Here is an 18281-nt window from a genome sequence, read left to right on the forward strand (position 1 = left end):
CGCTATTAGAGAGGGTTGTGGTTCCTCAGAATTTCACAATAGAACTATAGGGTTTCTTAACCAAAAAAGGTTTCACTGCTGTACTGAGACTATGGGGTTTGCAGTATTGGTGTGAGACTGATGCAAATACTTGCACTTGAAGTATCACAGAAAATGAATTCATTTAAAGCAATAGGGCATTTTCTTTGATAAATCTGCTGTATTTGCACGAGTTGCTGTATGTTAATTAAAATGTGAGAGGTCAGAGCTAGAATTCAATGTATCTGTAATTTCTGCGCATCCTGCTAAATCTAGAGGATGAATCTGGGATATGTGGGAGTTCATAGTACTGTATAACGGCTTTTTTTATTTTTACAACCATTGTGTATTGAAACACATATAAATATTGCTTACATCTTTATAAAATAGGTTAATAATTAATTTTTCTCTTAAAACCTGGCACCATAGCACTACTTTTATTAAGAGATTTACTGTAGGAAAAACTATCATAATAATTTATTAAAATGAGCGCTTTCAGGTCTTGACATTTTCTTAAGCTTTTGCTTACTATTACTATGGCCTGTACTCTCTGTCTAATTTCTTAGACATTAAAGCTGCAGACCAAGCAATATCCTACTGTACGTTTTTTTGTTTTTTAATAAATCTGTTCTGTATTATGAGAAAATACTTGTAGCATTTAAAAAATAAACAACTCTGAATACATGTTTTAATGTATTGTAATGAAGCAAGTATTTTTGTTTCTATAGCAACCATTCACAAAGTCACATCTCCTTCCTCTTCTGAAGCAGGCTCTGGCACACCCCTTTTAGAGCCCGCCCTCTCTCTAGCAGTGCACCAATTGTATCTGGTGACTGCCTGGTCACATGATCTTCCCCACATAACTTTGCATCTTTGGTCCTCTTCTGCTGCAGTGACAGACATTTAGCGATGCCCTGAGCCGAATCTTCACTGATCAATTACAGGAGAATGGATCGATCGGCAACTTAGCTAATTACTTATCATTGTGTGGATTTTATTGATGCACATATTGAAGGGAACGGGGGGAACCGGTAGCTTGGACTGCTACTTTAATGAATGTTATCATTTGGGATTCCACTCGATAAGGAATTTGGTTATTGCTTGAAGGGTAAGTGAGTTACTCAACAGTGCATCTCAGAGAGAAAGGGAACAGATAAAGATACCGTAGCTAGAAATGCACATCTCACCAAGTCACCATGTATGACTTCGGCAAGATACCACAGTCTCTTGTTCTCCTCCAGTATGAAGTTTTACATTATTACCTAGTATTAAAATTGTCTCTAAGCTAGTTCTGTAGTGTTCACGTGTCTCATGACATCATACTAATGCTGTATGTAAACCCGGAAGTAGGCTCAAGACTGTATGCGGCTGGCACTCACATGGAAAGGACGGTCCATCTACCTTAAATGAAGAAAACGACTCACAGTAAGGACTGATTATAAGGCTTATTATGGCTGGATAAAGGGCCCACTTAGCCCAAAACATTGCCATTATTCAATTGCTTACCGTACTCGAATACCTTAAGACTCTCATGAGGGTATCATTATTTGAACCTAAGTACTGAGGATTACAATAACTTGTTTAGGATAAGAAAGTGTCCAAGTCTTTTGCCCCATGTTTTAACAACCGGTTCTTCAAAATGTGGACGTCAATCTTTTTTTGTTCTCGGACCAGTCCTATTTTTTATGCTACAAAATATGAGCTTGTGTTTGTTACCATAGGTATTAAGTACCTTACATATTAATGACTTCACACACACGATTGTATATATTTTTTCACTGCAGATAAAAATAAGAATGATCCATCTTTGAGGTTTAAAAAAATAAATAAAAATCTCTTTGACATATTATTGTGTGCTGGGGTGGAATACCACTTACTATTATTACGCTCATCTTCATTTATACAATATATTAAAATTAGAGTCATGGATAACTATCCAAAAATGCAGTCGTGAATTTGTCCCCCCAAATTCAATACCTTGGGAAACGTTTCCACAAGCCTCAAAGGGCCAATAACGTTGGCATGTAGTAATCTTTCTGCGGAATATCGCCAGACAGTGAGTGAGACTCGCCTTCTGTTCCATCATCAGTGAGGGAGCGGTCACGTGACGTGATAGCGTGTGCCGGGAGAGGCTGCGGCACTCTGGCCCTCAAAGGGTTAGTAGCACATTCTTTTTTACAGGAGCAAGAGAAACTAGCCCAGTAGCTCAAGATACTCCTGAAGCAGCAAAATATGACAAACTCGAGAAGGTATCCTCTGCGAAACCAACATGAAGAACCAAGCAATGACTCAAGGGAGCGTTAGCTCGCCCATCCCCGAACATTCTCCAACACCTTTAAAACTGTATAAATATTCACTTTTCTTTGATGAAATTCATCATTCTTACAGTGAGTCAGAGGTATGGTAAAGATGAAGAATACAAAAAATGAAACACATTTAATATTCAAGTGTTCGATGCTCTGGGAAAACTGCCCAGAAGGTTTCAGTTTGATAAATTCCTGCATCCTTTCTGCTTCACGAGGTCGGTCCAGAGCCTTTCCTAGACAGTAATACAAACACTTCACACTGCATGTGTTTTGTTAGTGTCAGGTGGCTGCATCCAGTGTTGCTCATACCATACGATGTGGCTCGCTGTCACAGCGCCATCTTTCGTCTCATGTGCACCTTATTACCAGATGTGCTCATGCTATGCGGGCATTGTTCCCAAGGACTGTTTTGCATAGAGGATGCCGAGTGTTTATAGAGTGGAAGTGATTGCCAAACATCCCCTTGTTCCTGAGCAAGGAGAGGACAAGGCCTACAGTATCTACATCCAACTCGTTTAACCCTCTGCGTGCCGGACCAGGCTGACCAACTCTTCCCTATCTCACTCATAATTCACTTAACACTATATATATATTTTACCTTCTAACTGAAAGAAAAGTCACTGAACCCGATGAAATATGGATCTGCATTTTCCTATCAAATCTCCCTGAAAAAAAGTTCACATTTAAGTTAGACTTTCTTTAAGGAGCTACAGAGTACATGCAGGACGAAGCAGCCTTTTGTCCTGGAGAGGCTCTTCATCATAATAATAATTATTATTTATTCTTGTATAGCGCTGACAGTGTAAACAGCACTGTACATAGAATTTTTGTAAACATGAGTCCTCGCCCTATAGTGCTTACAATCTATGTTGTTTGGTGCCCGAGTCACAGGGAAATAAAGTGACTTGCCCATGGAGCGGACACCGAGCTCCCCTGCTGCAAACTCATTGTCATTGTTTAGATGCAGTGACTTTACTCGCTGAGCTACTCCTTCAGCCCAAAGCAGCAATCCCGGCGAAACTGTTTTTATTTTTATCTAACCTTAACCGGGGGTCCACTAGAGGTCATCAGTGGTCCTCCGAGGTTGAGAGAATCCCCGGTTCAGGAGCAGCAAGCCCAGGGTAAGCTAAGGGTCTAACGGGCATATTTGGGAACAATATGGCCGCCTGGGTCAGGTGTCACTCAGGCGGCTGATAGAGAAGCTGCAAAGTCACGAGGAGACTTTTTAATGCTTTCTATTGGTGACTCCGGGAGCCATGTCAAGACCTTGATTCCATGTATTTCTGGAATCGGGGCGTCCCTGGGCATTGAGAGTCCACTGATCAGTTCAGGGGGACCCTCTAATTCACATAAGGTTAAAAAAAGGAACAGCCGGGATTGCTGTTTTAATTCAGTAAAGAGCAAATTTCTAAAAAAAAAAAATCAGTGTTTTTGGCTCCAGACAAATCAGTAAGAGCTGACCAATTTACCAATTTATCTCCACTGGACATCAAATGGGCCGGTACACTTGTCTTTAGTAGATTGCTTCCACAGCTCTCTGAGGACCTTCCCTTTTGTTCCCCCTGTCAGGGGGTGGCCAGTGACCATGTGATCAATGCAGAAGCCATCACTTTGCCGAAGGGCCGTGCCGCAGATTTTCCGGCACCCAAATAGTTCATGCGCGCAATCAATTTTACTTAATAGGAATAAATCTGAAATGTGAGCAGTACTGGACTCCTTTTATTGGAACAAATCTGCCAGAGTTGTGTTATTAAGCTTGATTTTCTTGATACTGGCATGAGTACTGTACAGACAACTGTTATTTCCTTTTGCCATGATTAAATGCTTTACAATGCTTGGCAGGCCCATCCGCCACTCTGCAGGTTAAAGGCCATAAGCAAGCGTATGTTTATAGCTATTTCTACTGTAGCTGCAGGCTTCCATGTGCCTTCATTTCTATCTCCAACGTCTGTCTTCTGTTAACACGTTTATTATTTTACTGCATAGAAATTGACAGCAGCTCAGAACCACCTGACACGCCCGTTTTCTCCACCTTCCTTTCAGTCTCTGACATCAGACTGTACTTTACTGAGGCTTTTCTCCTGCTCTGATGGACCTCTCCCTCGTCCCATATGTACAAGGACTGTAACCCATTTGCTGCCATTAGGGCAACACATTACAGGCATACCCCGCATTAACGTACGCAATGGGACCGGAGCATGTATGTAAAGCGAAAATGTACTTACAGAGAAGCACTACCTTTTCCCCGCTTATCGATGCATGTACTGTACTGCAATCGTCATATACGTGCATAACTGATGTAAATAACACATGTGTAACAGGCTCTATACCCTCCCCGCTTGTGCACAGCTTCGGTACAGGTAGGGAGCCAGTGTTGGTGTTCAGGGCGTGCTGACAGGCGCATGCGTGAGCTGCCGTTTGCCTCTTGAGCAAGATGTACTTACTCGCGAGTGTACTTTAAGTGAGTGTCCTAAAACCGGGGTATGCCTGTGCACAGCTCCCATACCCCCCCTGGGAGCACAGGTTATAAACTGCATTACTTTCCATTTGCCTTATCCCAACCACTTTTCCTTGGAGCCTGCTATGTTTTCAGGGAAAAAATAATAATAATGACATTTCTCCCTCCAGCTGCAGAAGACCCATTGTACTTCTGTGCCACTAAAAACAGATCTTGCTGTCTGTATCTCATGGATACTGGAGCAGCTCATTGAGTAAAGGCACTGACTAAAAACAGTGACACCGACTTTGAATCGGACCCTGGCTCCAATCCCAGTGTCAGCTCCTTTGGCAAGTCACTTTATCTCCCTGTGACTCACGCCCCAATATACACTGTAAGGTCTACAGGGCAGAGCCTGAGCCTGTAAAACCCTGTGTACCCCACTGTGTACCATGTGTTATATTGTAATTGTGACGTGTGTCACTGGGGAAAAGTGCTCTATGAAATAAAGTTACTATTATACGCTTGTGCGATTTAAAGCAACAAAACATATGAAATCTTATATGGGTTTAAAAAAAATCAGTTCTGTAGAATTAGATAATAGTGACTGTTTTTCTTCAACTCTTAATGCCATTTTGAATGAGTTTTAAAGCACCCTATGATTCCTATAGCAAGTTTTATCCCACCTCCCAAACAGTGCAAGATATTTGCAACACCTTTCCTGTTTGGGATAATTTGTTGCCAATATTGCCAGCATCTTGAGCTGTAAACTGTAACAATAGCTAATGTTACCTTAGTAATATAAGGATACATTGTAGCTGCTGAGTTACACTGACTGAAGCAGCCATTATGTTGCGCACACAAGCAGAATTCTTACAGATTTATGGAGCACCAAACGATTGCCAGCTTAGGTAAGAATGTACACTTATACATTGAAGTAAAAAATCACCCTGGATAGGGGGAAAGATGGCGGTGCACAGTGTGCCAACAGGTGCCTCGTGCGTTCCGGAAGCAGGAAGTAAAACGGAAGCTGGATGGCGATTTTCGGTGCAAAATTTAATGAACAGTAATGAACAGCAAAGACATGTTATTAAAAAGAAAAAATCATCTAGAGAAAGAACTCTGACGCGTTTCGTGCATCCACTGCACTTTGTCAAAGTGGATGCACGAAACGCGTCAGAGTTCTTTCTCTAGATGATTTTTTCTTTTTAATAACATGTCTTTGCTGTTCATTACTGTTCATTAAATTTTGCACCGAAAATCGCCAACCAGCTTCCGTTTTACTTCCTGCTTCCGGAACGCACGAGGCACCTGTTGGCACGCTGTGCACCGCCATCTTTCCCCCTATCCAGGGTGATTTTTTACTTCACATATGTCGGGCTGAGAGCACGCCAGAACCAGAAGGACCGTGTGTACAAAGGTCGTGAGTACTTGTCATTGACACTATATTGTATTTATTATTATGGTCTAGCTCTAAGGACTGTTGGAGTTATTATTTAGATAGGGGTCAGGGTCCCTAATTCTTTTGGGTTCCCTTGACATCCCTTTTCTATGTGTTACCCACACACCTAATTTTGAGCATTTTTTGACCTTAATACAGTTTACTCTTTATACATTTCCTGGTTCCTCCAACAACAATTGGTGCATTTGAAACGATTAATTAAGCTGTATAGCTACTCAACCATCTCCTAAGAGAAGCAATTTATTCCACTTTGAGCACTGGCAGAGAAGACTCTTCTCTATCTATCTCTATACTACAATTATACATTGTCACGTGTTTTATATATAAAAACAAGAAAAAAAACTTGGAAAATAGTATTGCTGCTTTAGACAGGATGAGACACGCACTCAATATCAAGGGTAATAGAGGTGGGGTACTTAGCTGCCGGTGCGCTGGTCCTGGGGAGCTCCTGTAGTCCCAAATGTTCCAGTACAAAGAAGAAGAAGCAGGCACACGGTCTTACTCAAAAGGAGGTTTAATATGCCATAAAGTCCAACGTTTCGGCAGTCTAATACTGCCTTTCTGAAAGGTGAAAGGCAGTATTAGACTGCCGAAACGTTGGACTTTATGGCATATTAAACCTCCTTTTGAGTAAGACCGTGTGCCTGCTTCTTCTTCTTTGTGCTTTATTTAAGAGGACATTACAGTCTTCAAGGGTGAACTTGTTGAGGTCCCTCAATTTGTTATTACAAGCCTTTCTATGGAAACCATTTCTGTTGCCTTTCTCTGATACACCTCCAATCTACCAAGTCCATAGACGTGGTCTATAGGCTTGTGCACAGATAGGAAGGTACATGGTAATAATGCCAAATACCATAAGAAGTTATAGGTAACTTGCTTTTTACTGTACTGTGTGCATGATGTAAATTATGTAACCGAGTGGGAAGACTATTTTAGTGTAGACTATTTATATGACTCACCATTAACCACCTGTCCTCTAAAAATCCCACGTATAAAGAAAATATGTAAAATGTGGTTTAAATAGGATGAATCCACCCAAACTTTCTTTGAAAGTGAGACATTTCTAAAGTACTGTGCACGTTATCTTCAAAACCACATTTTTATAGATTCTGATCTGAGATATAAATTGGAAATATTTCAGTTACTATGTTAATAATTAAACTGCTATATCCCTTGAAATTTGAATAGCAAAAATATGTATTTAATGAAATATACATTAGTCAAGAAACACTGCAATTCCTTTTTTTTTATTCTGCTTTTAATTCTGCTATTAAAATGTAGTTTGTTTTGTGATGTTGAAAATGAACAATAATGAACCATTTAAGGATTTGTTTTCTAAAATGGTTGTGGTATATGCTTTATTCTGGATTCTATGCTCTGGTCTGCATTCAACGCATTAATCTGCATTTTTCTACTTTCTATGCCAGGGGAGAGCAAACTTTTGAAGCTGCGCCCCCTTTCTTCCCTTCCCCGGCTTTCGCACCCCCACACTTGTATCCGCGTCAAATAACGCTGCAGGGTCATGTGACATCACGTCACTTGACCCACGGCGACATTTGACGCGTGTCACGTCACATGGCCGCGTTGCCATTGGGACAACGTCATACAGCCGGCTGAATCCCGGTAAGTGTAGTGTTGCAGAGGCCTCACGCGATCCCCAGCATTTAATTAAATGCCTGGGGGAAGAGCGCGGGGCCTCTAGAACCGCCCTAGCCCCCCCAGCAAAATCTACCACCCCTCCCCCCCAGTTTGCGCACCGCTGTTCTATGCTCTGGTTTGCATTTTATGCATTATTTTGCATTTTATCCATTATTCTGCATTGTATGCATTATTCTACATTCCATGCTCTAGTCTGCATTGCATGGATTGTTCTGCATTCTCCACATTATACTACATCCATGCACTGGTCTGCATTTAATGCATTATTCCACATTCTATGTTCTATTCCACATTCTATGCTCTATTCTACATTCTAGTGATAAAGTGAAAACAGGCGCAAACAGATAAAAGGGTGGTCACTAAAAATAAAGTGAACAGATATATAAATCTCTTATAAGTGGAACATAAAAATAAATGTGTATACAATTTCATCCCCTGCTCAGACCCACTGGGAGGGGTAGTCTTCACTCGTCCCCAATGGTAACAGTAGTAGACACGAAATCCAGGGGGAGCATAGGGAAGAAACAAAAAATAAAACAAATCTAAGTGCAGCAGAATTTCTTCCCCATTGAAATTCTGCTGCACTTAGATTTGTTTTATTTTTTGTTTCTTCCCTATGCTCCCCCTGGATTTCGTGTCTACTACTATTCTACATTCTATGCATTATTCTACAGTACATCCTATGCTCTGATGTACATTCAATGCATTATTCTGCATTCTTTGGTGTGGGCTGCATTCTGGGCATTACTGTGCATCCTTTATCTAATCTGCATTCTATGCTTTATTCTACATTATTCACTCTGTTCTGAAATATGCTCTATTCTGCATTCTATACTTTATTCTGCATTCTATACTTTATTCTGCATTCTATGCATTATTCTACATTCTTAGCTCTGGTCTGCATTCTCTGCTTTATTCTGCATTCTATCTTTTATTGTACATTCGACGCTTGAGGAGATATATAGTTACAAAAGAGTGAACTGGCACACTGTCCCAAGCGTTCAAAACAATATTCTTGGTAGTAGGATCTGCTGCTGTACCATGCCAGGATAGGGCTGCCTAACCCCACTATCACAGGAACCACAACAATGAACAATAGTGCATGTAGCACACAGCAGGGGCAATAATACGCCTACATGTCCATTTTAATTGATATGCAAAGCAGCAGAACAAACTGTGTAATCAACATTTCAGGGCAGCAGAACCTTCGTCAGAACACCCCTAGTATCGTGCTTTTCCACCAAAGCGGTAATTCCTTTTTGTTCTGCCGCTTTGCATATCAAGTAAGTTGGACATTTAGGCGTATTATGGCTCCTGCGGTGTGCTCCATGTCATATTATTTTTATTTCTCTATGCTTCAGCCAACCTACTTGGCCATACTTACTAAGCAGTGCTATTCCATATGACAACTTCGGGCGTCAGAAGACACTTGAATTGGCGCTAAGGTGTCTAATGGAACAGCATCGCTTAGTGTTTATGGCCCTCTATACTTTTATTCTGCATGGTGCGTTCTGTTGTGCATTCTACGCTGTTTCTGCACTTCAAGCTCTATTCTGCAATCTACACTCAACCTCTAAACACGATTTGAAGGAAAACGAAGGAGATTTGTTAATCTTCTGTTGTCTTGCGTTGGAAAAAAGGAGTTGCCAGCATTCTCCAAACAAGGTGGAACGTTAAACAAACATTTCTTTTAATTACTCACGCGCACCAGGGTATTATGTTTGAGTTGCAAGGAGATAAAGTGATTAAATGTAACCCACAAGCTTATGTACTCCAAATCAACACTTCAACCACTATACCACTCCTTCTTAACAACATCTCAGATGAAGTTTCACATTGCTCTATAACATAATATTAATAAGGAAAATGAACAACACAAATAATATTAACTAAACAGTGTTATACCACAAGACACTTTCTTGTCCATAAACATAATTAGGAGCTTTAGAGTCTGTGGGGCTCATTCACTAGACTTCGATAAGTGGCTTATAGCCCTATAAATGCCCTTAAAGTGCGATATTGCATGTGATGCTATTCACAAAGCTCCGATAAGAGGGCAATATCGCACTGAAACGGTTCTAGCCCTCCTGTTCCTCACAGGTATGCACCACCTAGACACATATAGCCAGACCTTAGTACACCCTAGGGTGTCCGATCTGCGACCGGGGGGTGGGGGGAGGGTCTGAGGGTTACATACATAAGAACAGTACACTATATATCATTATTGATAATTTATTAAGTGGAGGCTGACACGTCAGGAAGTATACTTAATCAATGATCATTCAGTATATATACTGTGCTGGTCTCTTATAAGTCCCTGGACCTATATATTTTAAATGCATGTTGGAGTACCCACTGCTCACTACATTTGATCACATTTATAGCTGTTATCTGCATTATCACTCTCTTTCAAAAACACCCAGAACTGATGCGTCGGCAAATATAGAATTCCCCCGTGGGAAGGATGTTGCTCCAGGGAGAGATCTGATTGCCATTACTGGAGTCAGGAATGAATTTATGTTTCCCTTATGAGATATTATTGCATAATGAACTTTATGGACATATGTATTTTTTTCAACCTTGTCTACTATGTTACTATGTAACTATATAACTATGTAGCAATATAGCTACGTAACCCCCTAGGTCTGAAGCGTTGTTTCCGTGACTAAAGATGCCACTATGAAGACATAAGTGGGACAAAAAAATGCCATCCCGTGTCAATCATCACACGGCCAGCAAATGATTCAAAGCCGCTTCAAGTTTCATTACGCCTTATATTAGCGCGGCAGGCTTTGATCTTGTGGTTCCCCTAAATACCACAAACCAGTAACTGAGGTACGCAGCAGGAGGATGTACAACCTTAACGAGCTCTGCTCGTTCTGCTTCACATTTTTTGGCAACGTGCCAGTTCAGATTTTTAGATTAAGGCGTACTTCTGATTTTCTTATTTTATGTTGTTTTGTGGTTGTTGCTAGAGCAAATGAAAAAAAAAATATGTTCTTCTCGGAACATCGCTTAATTATGTGTCTCTCACTCAAAGGCTGCAGAGATGTCATCCTTTCCAATTGCTACAGTAGATTTTGTTTGTGGAGTAACTTTATAATCAAAAGCATCATAAAAAGACACGGTGTTCGTTTTTTGGGCCCGCTAAGCCCTTCATCTGCCATCATCTTATACATTACTGAATTTATGAAGACACCATTATTTCACTCATCCCCATTCATAAATACGTTAATAAAAACAGTGGTGTCTAAACTAAAGGTACAGTAAAAGGGGTTTGACCATAGTTGTTGAGGGGTTTACAGGCAGCCTGAAGCCAGAGGAACCTCACCTGGCTAGACCTATTTAGTTAGCAGGGAGGTCAAGCCTGTCAGAAAGAGTTTGGGTCCCCGACTTCTACAGGCACCTGGGCCCCTTCCTCCGCTGGCCACGGGAGAACTATCCTGGCTTCCCTCAACCCCCTTTTGATGGCAGCACTAACTAGTAGAAGCTCTAAGGAATACATATGATAAAGTGGATAGGAAAGTAAAAGTGACTTGCCCACAGGTCAGGGTAATCATTTGTGTGTCACTACCCAGAATCCTTTTGTAACGCTGTTTCCCCCACCCCTTAGGACATGTTGCCATTACATAGTGTAGGTTGGTGCATACCTGCTGGCTCACAGTAAATCTGAGTCTCCGTCGATGTTGTTTGGGAGAACAGGACTGGTTTCTGGGGTACAATATAGTTGCTTATCTCTGGGTACACAGCGCCTCCATCGGCCGCAGGCTCCAGATGTAATGGTAGAAACGGTTACCTCCCCGCCCCAGAAAGATTATACTCTACGCCTGAGGTATATTCAACTGGATCGGGTTTATTGTCCTTCTGTACACACACAGTAACACATGGGCCTCTGCCCAATGCAGGTCATTGTAGGTCACCAACGTCTGGATGGCCCCTGGACATACACTACAGGTCAAGGGCCCTTGCAGCAGTCCCTACTCTTCCCTGACCCTCTAGCAGGGCCAGGGGAAAGGTAATCACTCACTCCCCCTCTAAGGGGAGAGGACCAGGGTATGCTAGTGCACAGAAATCCTGCATGTTACCTGTCTCTCTCAACGGTAGTGACAATACTAAATGTGGGTGGTGCAACTCCTTAAGTACAGTAGGGGGAAGGAACCAGGTCTGAACCCAGGATTGGGCAGAACACAGACCTAGTCCCACCTCCTCCCCTGTCATTCTAAGGAGCTGCCTGGATGGGGAAAACCCATCATTGGTCCTGACATTGCCTGCTCATACCAGGGCTTGCATGTTAGGGAGGGTAGACTGGTAGCCATACCAGTGTTTGTGTTCGGCCTAAACAGTGTATGATGTAACAATGAGCTGAATGAAGCTATTGTGCCTGTTCAAATGGAAGAACAATTAAGCTGGGAACAAGGCTACTTGTAATGAAATGTCAAGTTTACCAAAACATTTAAGTGAATACCATTTTTTTAATCTGTACAAATATAGCTGGCAAAATAGGTATTGACAATAAAAATGTTGCATACCATGTCTATAAATATTATTACCGTACAACATTACACTATAAAATAATGAGCGAATAAATACATTGTTAAACTTGTTGGCTAGAAGTTAAGTAATTGTTCAAGATATTCAGCGCTCCTCATTGAAAGGGAAGATAAGAGATAAAAGAGAAAAGTACAATAGTGAAGTACGTTCATAACATCTGATCCATAAGTAGAAGTGGTGAGATATGCACTTACATTATAGTGCCTGTACCAGGCATGTAAAGGTATCTTTGAGGTTGTTTTTTTGCCTCCGTATAGCCACAAAATATTCAAAGGGACTTCTTTTTCAAGCTCCGCTTTTATGTAAAATCAGGCATGAAATAATACACAAAACAGTGTAAAAACATCCAGGGACAGACCAGTTTGTGTGTTACTGTTACTCTCTCCGGTAGAGAGAGTTAAGAAGCTAGAAGTTAAGTAAATAATGTAGTAACTAGTCTTGTTTCAAGAAATATATTTGTAATACTTGGGTTTTTGTAATGCTTTTTACACAAAGTGCCACCTAATGTATAAAACTGCAGAACACATGGTGTGAAAAGTTGATGAAGCAATTATTCTTCTGAGCCTCTGTAGACCATGATTTCCATTGTATTCAAGCCAAATCTGGTGTCATTGTAATTAAGAGACCCGCGGGAAGAAAATAATATCTCTTGATATTTTTGGTTTGCATTGGACACAGTCACTACATGGTACATTGAAAACCTTTGACGTTGCTTTTTTGCTATATTACTCACAGTTAGTGAAAATGATTGAAAATGGAAAAAGTCTGATTTCTGGCAATTTCCTGTTGCTTTTTTATTTTCTATTAAAATGTTTCTGTTTTTTGTATAATCTAACAAAGATGGAAATTGTGTTTCTTCTTATGTAATAAGCTTGTGCCTGGCCTGTGTCTTCCTATTGATGAACAAGTCCTACTGTATGAAAATAATTAGGGAGCTTGCTACTTTTTATATCAATGTCTAAGTTTAGCATAGGTTGAACTTGAAGGATGTACTGTACAGTGTCATTTTTCAACCTCATCTACTACTGTATGTAACTATGTAACACTTTCTCCAATTACTGTATGGCAATGTGGGAATCACCATGCAATATAGAGTATCAATAGGAACTGTAGTAAGGGAGGATGCCAGTGGTATAATGTTCTGCACAATTTCATTCATGTTCTTTAACCCTTTGGGTGCCCTAATGACATAGTTATTACGTCATGGCTCTTAAAAATTATTTAGCGGAAAATAACGTAGGGAATATATCACCAGCAATATTGTGGGAAGCTCATAAAAGTGTTATAAGGGGAGTATTTATTCAGCAAGCCTCCCTCAGGAAAAATCTAAGAGAAACAGAAATGATAAAATTAAGCAAGTTAATCCAAGACCTTGCAACAAAACATAAGAGGGCAGCCGATAAGGGGATATTAGCGGAACTAATAACAGCTAGCGGAACATTCAACTTGTTAGCAACACAAAAAATAGAAAAGTCATTGACTTGGCTTAAACATAAATATTATGAGAAAGGTAATAAGATGGATAGGCTGTTAGCCAATCAGTTAAAGCAGAAGCAGAGCCAATATAATATCAGCAACATTCGGAAACAGGATGGGGTAGTGTCATAGGATCCAAAAGTTATTAAAGAAGAGTTTAGACTATTTTATGAGAAATTGTATAATATAGAAGCCATGCAAAATAGGAAAAAGGAACATATAGAGGAAGAAATAGACTTATTTATGAAGGATATTCAAACTAAAACAATTACACCCAAGGCGCGAGATAAACTTGCTGCGATAGAAAAAGTGGGGAAAGATCTACCCAATGGGAAAAGTCCAGGCCCTGACGGGCTACCACATACAGTGGCGGCCGAGCTGAGTCTTCTGCGGCCGCCACCGCAATGTGCGGGCAGACTCCGGGCAGACGCGGCTGGTGACACGCGGCTGGTGACGCGTGACGCGCATCACTGTGGTGCTGGTCACACGTTCCACCAGCATCCCCGGGTAAGGGGACAGGGGACAGGGGAATGGAGGGGAGATGCGGGAAGAGGCGGAGCAGAGGCAGCCAGGGGGTCGCGAGGGGAGGGGAAGACGCACGAAGCTGCCGAAGCAGAGGCGGAGCAGCCAGGGGGTCGCGAGGGTAGGGGAAGATGCGGCTGAGCGCGGCCAAGTTCGGCGCCAGCCAAAAAAAGCCCCGGAAAATTACGGGCATTTGTAAGATTGAAGCTGGCCGCAGCAGTACATACTGTAAAACCTTTGTTAACTCTCTTATAGCACACATTATGGGCATGTTTAATACTTTAAGAGACCCAGGAAACCTATTCCAATATATGTCGGAAGCTCATATAACAGTTATCCCTAAGCCAGATAAGGACAAATTAAATTGTGCAAGCTAACGCCTAATATCACTTATAAATGTAGATGTCAAAATTCTTGCCAAAATTTTAGCGAACAGACTTAATGAATATTTGCCGGAACTGGTGAAGGGTGATGAAACCGGATTTATACCAAAAAGGGAAGCCAAGGATAACACTAAGCGAATTATAAATATACTGAACCAGATTAATAAAACACAGACTCCAGCCATGATATTATCTATAGATGCAGAAAAGGCATTCGACAAAGTGCAATGGAATTTTATGTTTAAAATGCTGGAACATATAGGAACGGGGGATATGTTTAGGTGGTATATAAAGGTATTATATAGTAATCCGTCGGCAAAGGTCAAGGTAAATGGGCAGGTCTCAAACTCATTTAAAATACTTAATGGTATGAGACAAGGGTGCCCCCTGTCTCTGTTGATTTTTGCACTAATAATGGAGCCACTAGCAGAATCAATAAGGAATCATCCAGATACTACAGAAGTTAAAATAGGTGAGAAAGAACATAAGACCGCATTATAGGTGGATGATGTCCTTCTGATAATAACAAACACTCTGGTTTCGTTGCCAAATATAATTAATGTTCTGAGCAGATATAGTTTAGCATCTAATTTTAAAAAACCGAAGGCTCTAAATATAAGTCTTCCAGCAGGGTTGGCGGCCCAAGTCAAAGAAAACTTCTCTTTCGAGTGGAAGAATAAGAGTATAAAATATTTAGGTACAAACATATCACCAAAAGTAGAAGACCTGTTCCAGGCCAATTATACTCCATTAGCAAAAACAATAGAAAACAATTTAAAAAGATGGAATAAGAGTATGATCTCGTGGATAGGTAGAATTAATTGTATTAAAAATAATATATTGCCGAGTCTTATGTAGTTCCAGACTATCCCCGTGAAAGTTTTCAAGCAGTATATTACTACATTTCAAAGCAAAATTTATTAATTTATTTGGGAATTTAAAAAGCCAAGAACCAATACCAAAACATTGCAAAGACATAAATCACAAGGTGGACTTGGGTTACCAAACATCGACAAATATTATCTCGCTACACAAGTGAATGCTCTTATTGAATGGTTTCACTGTACTAAAAATAAACTCTGGGTGGAAATTGAAAATAATTATTGCACAGAAATAGATACAAATAAGGCTCCATGGCTTAGGAAGACAGATCGCCCTAGAGGTCTTTACGAGCACCCCACTATTGGCGCAGCACTATGTGCATGGGACGAAATGTCTAAAGTTGAGAGAATCACCACGTTCCCATCCCCTCTAACTCCACTATGTGGGAACCCTGATTTTCCCCCAGGGCTGGACTCCAGAATATTTAAAAAATGGAGTCAAGCGGGTGTAGTTAGACTGGGAGATCTGATGGATATGACTAAGACCAGATGTTTTTTTTTTTAATTGACTGGAACCAGTTTTAATATTCTCTACACTGTTGTTTGCACTTATACGAGTTGAAAGGCTGGGAGGTAACTTTGTTTCTCAGATATCTCTGACAATTGTTTTTTTTTTTTTTTTTTCAAACTTAAATTTTTTATTAGGTATTAAAGCAGAGATATACAGAGATATAACATTGTTGGATGAGTGATCAGGGGAGGAGGGGTTGGGTACATGAAAGAAAAGGGAGGAGGGGGGAAGGGGCGTGATTGGACAGCATTTAGGTGGAGCTTCAAAAATGTAGCACTCTACATATACATATCATAAATTGGTTTGCGGGAGGGTTCAGGGGTGGCCTCATCGCGCATTATAGGGTCCGTCTCTAGTGGAACCGCAGTGATGGAGAGGAACATTTAAGATTCCATAACCTGACAAATATAAATGGGCCGAAGGGATTGGCCAGGTTGTCCTCTAGGACACAGATGTGGAGTAATGCCAGATCTTCCTCGATATCAACGAATATTCTAGAAAATGTATATAAGATAATGTACAGGTGTATTACACACCGCAAAAACAGAAAGAATGCTACCCAGGAACTTCCAATAAGTTCTGGAGAGGTTGTGGGGAGGTGGGAACAATGCTTCATATCTGGTGGGAGTGTAAAATATTAGAGTGGTTTTGGAATATGATATTAGAGCAGATTTTTAATATTACCAAGATTAGAATCCCAAAAGACCCGAGTATTACACTGCTAAACAGAGAAGGGGTCAAGGGGCACAGAATTAGGATATTTCTATTAATACACATGCTAAATGCAGCAGGATGTGCTATTGTTGCTAACTGAAAAAAGTTGGAGGCACCCACTATGGGACAATGGGAGTCGAGAGTATGGGGGGTCATGAAAATGGAACAACTATCAAATATAACCACTGACAATAGGTCAACATTTGAATGCCTTTGGCTGCCATGGTCAGAGTTTACTGCTAATAGAACAATGTGAGATGATTGGACAGTGGACACACTTGCCATAGTGAGAATAATAAGGATAATCCGGACTACTATTTATGGGATTGACTTGTTTCTAGTATTTATTTCCTTTACTTTTGCTTAATCACAATAACTTTCTATTTTGTATTTGTTAGTTTTTTGGATTGTTTCTTTTGTGTTTGTTTTTTGTATTATTAATGCTGTCAGGTACTGTGTAACTGTATACCCGGTACTATAATGCAGGGGTACGCAAAGTTTCCACCCAGCGCCCCCCTTGCCTTCTCACCTCCTGGCTCGTGCCCCCCCTCCTGCAAGGCTCTGACGTCAAATGATGTTGTGGGGTCATGTGACGTCACTTGCCATGGCAACGTGCCGTCACGTGACCCCGCGGCGTCATTTGACGCCGTTTACCATGGCAGCACGTCGCTAAAGATCAGGTAGAAGGAGAACCTGCAGAGGCCTCGAAGTGCCTTGGGGAAGAGTGCAGGACCTCTGTAGCCACCGTGCCCCCCCTGGAAATTCTCCCGCCCCCCACCTGGGGGGTGCGCCCCCCACTTTGTGCACCCCTGCTCTAATGCATGACTCATTTTATATGTTATTATACAATAAGTCTGAGTATTACTGACTGTAAACAGCAGAGTGAAAAAGTATAAAAACTGTGATATGTCTTTTTTTGGTTTCTTTTGTGTTCTGTTTTCAAGTTCTGTTGTACTGTTTGGTATATATTAAATGTTATAAAAATGTGGATTATAAATAACGAATTTACAATAAAAGAACCAGCGTACAGTTAGCCTCTGCGGCTGGGCAGTACAAAAGGAACTTGGTTAACAAGTCTTTCACATTTGATGCAACTGTGAGCAAATAAATGGTGCAGTGTTTTACCGTTTACTATAATTTGCCTTGATACATAGCCTCTTTATTTACCCAATCTGACATCAGATCCTGTTGAACAGGATTAACCGGGAAGACAACTAATATATAATAAACATTCTTATGAATGTAAGGGTGCAAATATAAAGATGCATACAGTGAATTTGCTATCCCATTTATATTCTCATTTACATGTACACTTGATACACATTTTCTGTGTGTCTTAGCTTGCTTTTCTTTGTCATCAA

General features: G+C 40.8%; 1 protein-coding gene across 6 annotated transcripts in view; it reads right to left on the minus strand.

The window, feature by feature from the left end:
- Positions 1-18281, minus strand: part of AHRR (aryl hydrocarbon receptor repressor) — a 313408-nt gene that overhangs the window by 19281 nt on the left and 275846 nt on the right. The window lies entirely within an intron of this gene.

The sequence above is a fragment of the Ascaphus truei genome, chromosome 2 (assembly GCF_040206685.1).
Source record: "Ascaphus truei isolate aAscTru1 chromosome 2, aAscTru1.hap1, whole genome shotgun sequence".
Classification (NCBI taxonomy): Eukaryota; Metazoa; Chordata; class Amphibia; order Anura; family Ascaphidae; genus Ascaphus; species Ascaphus truei.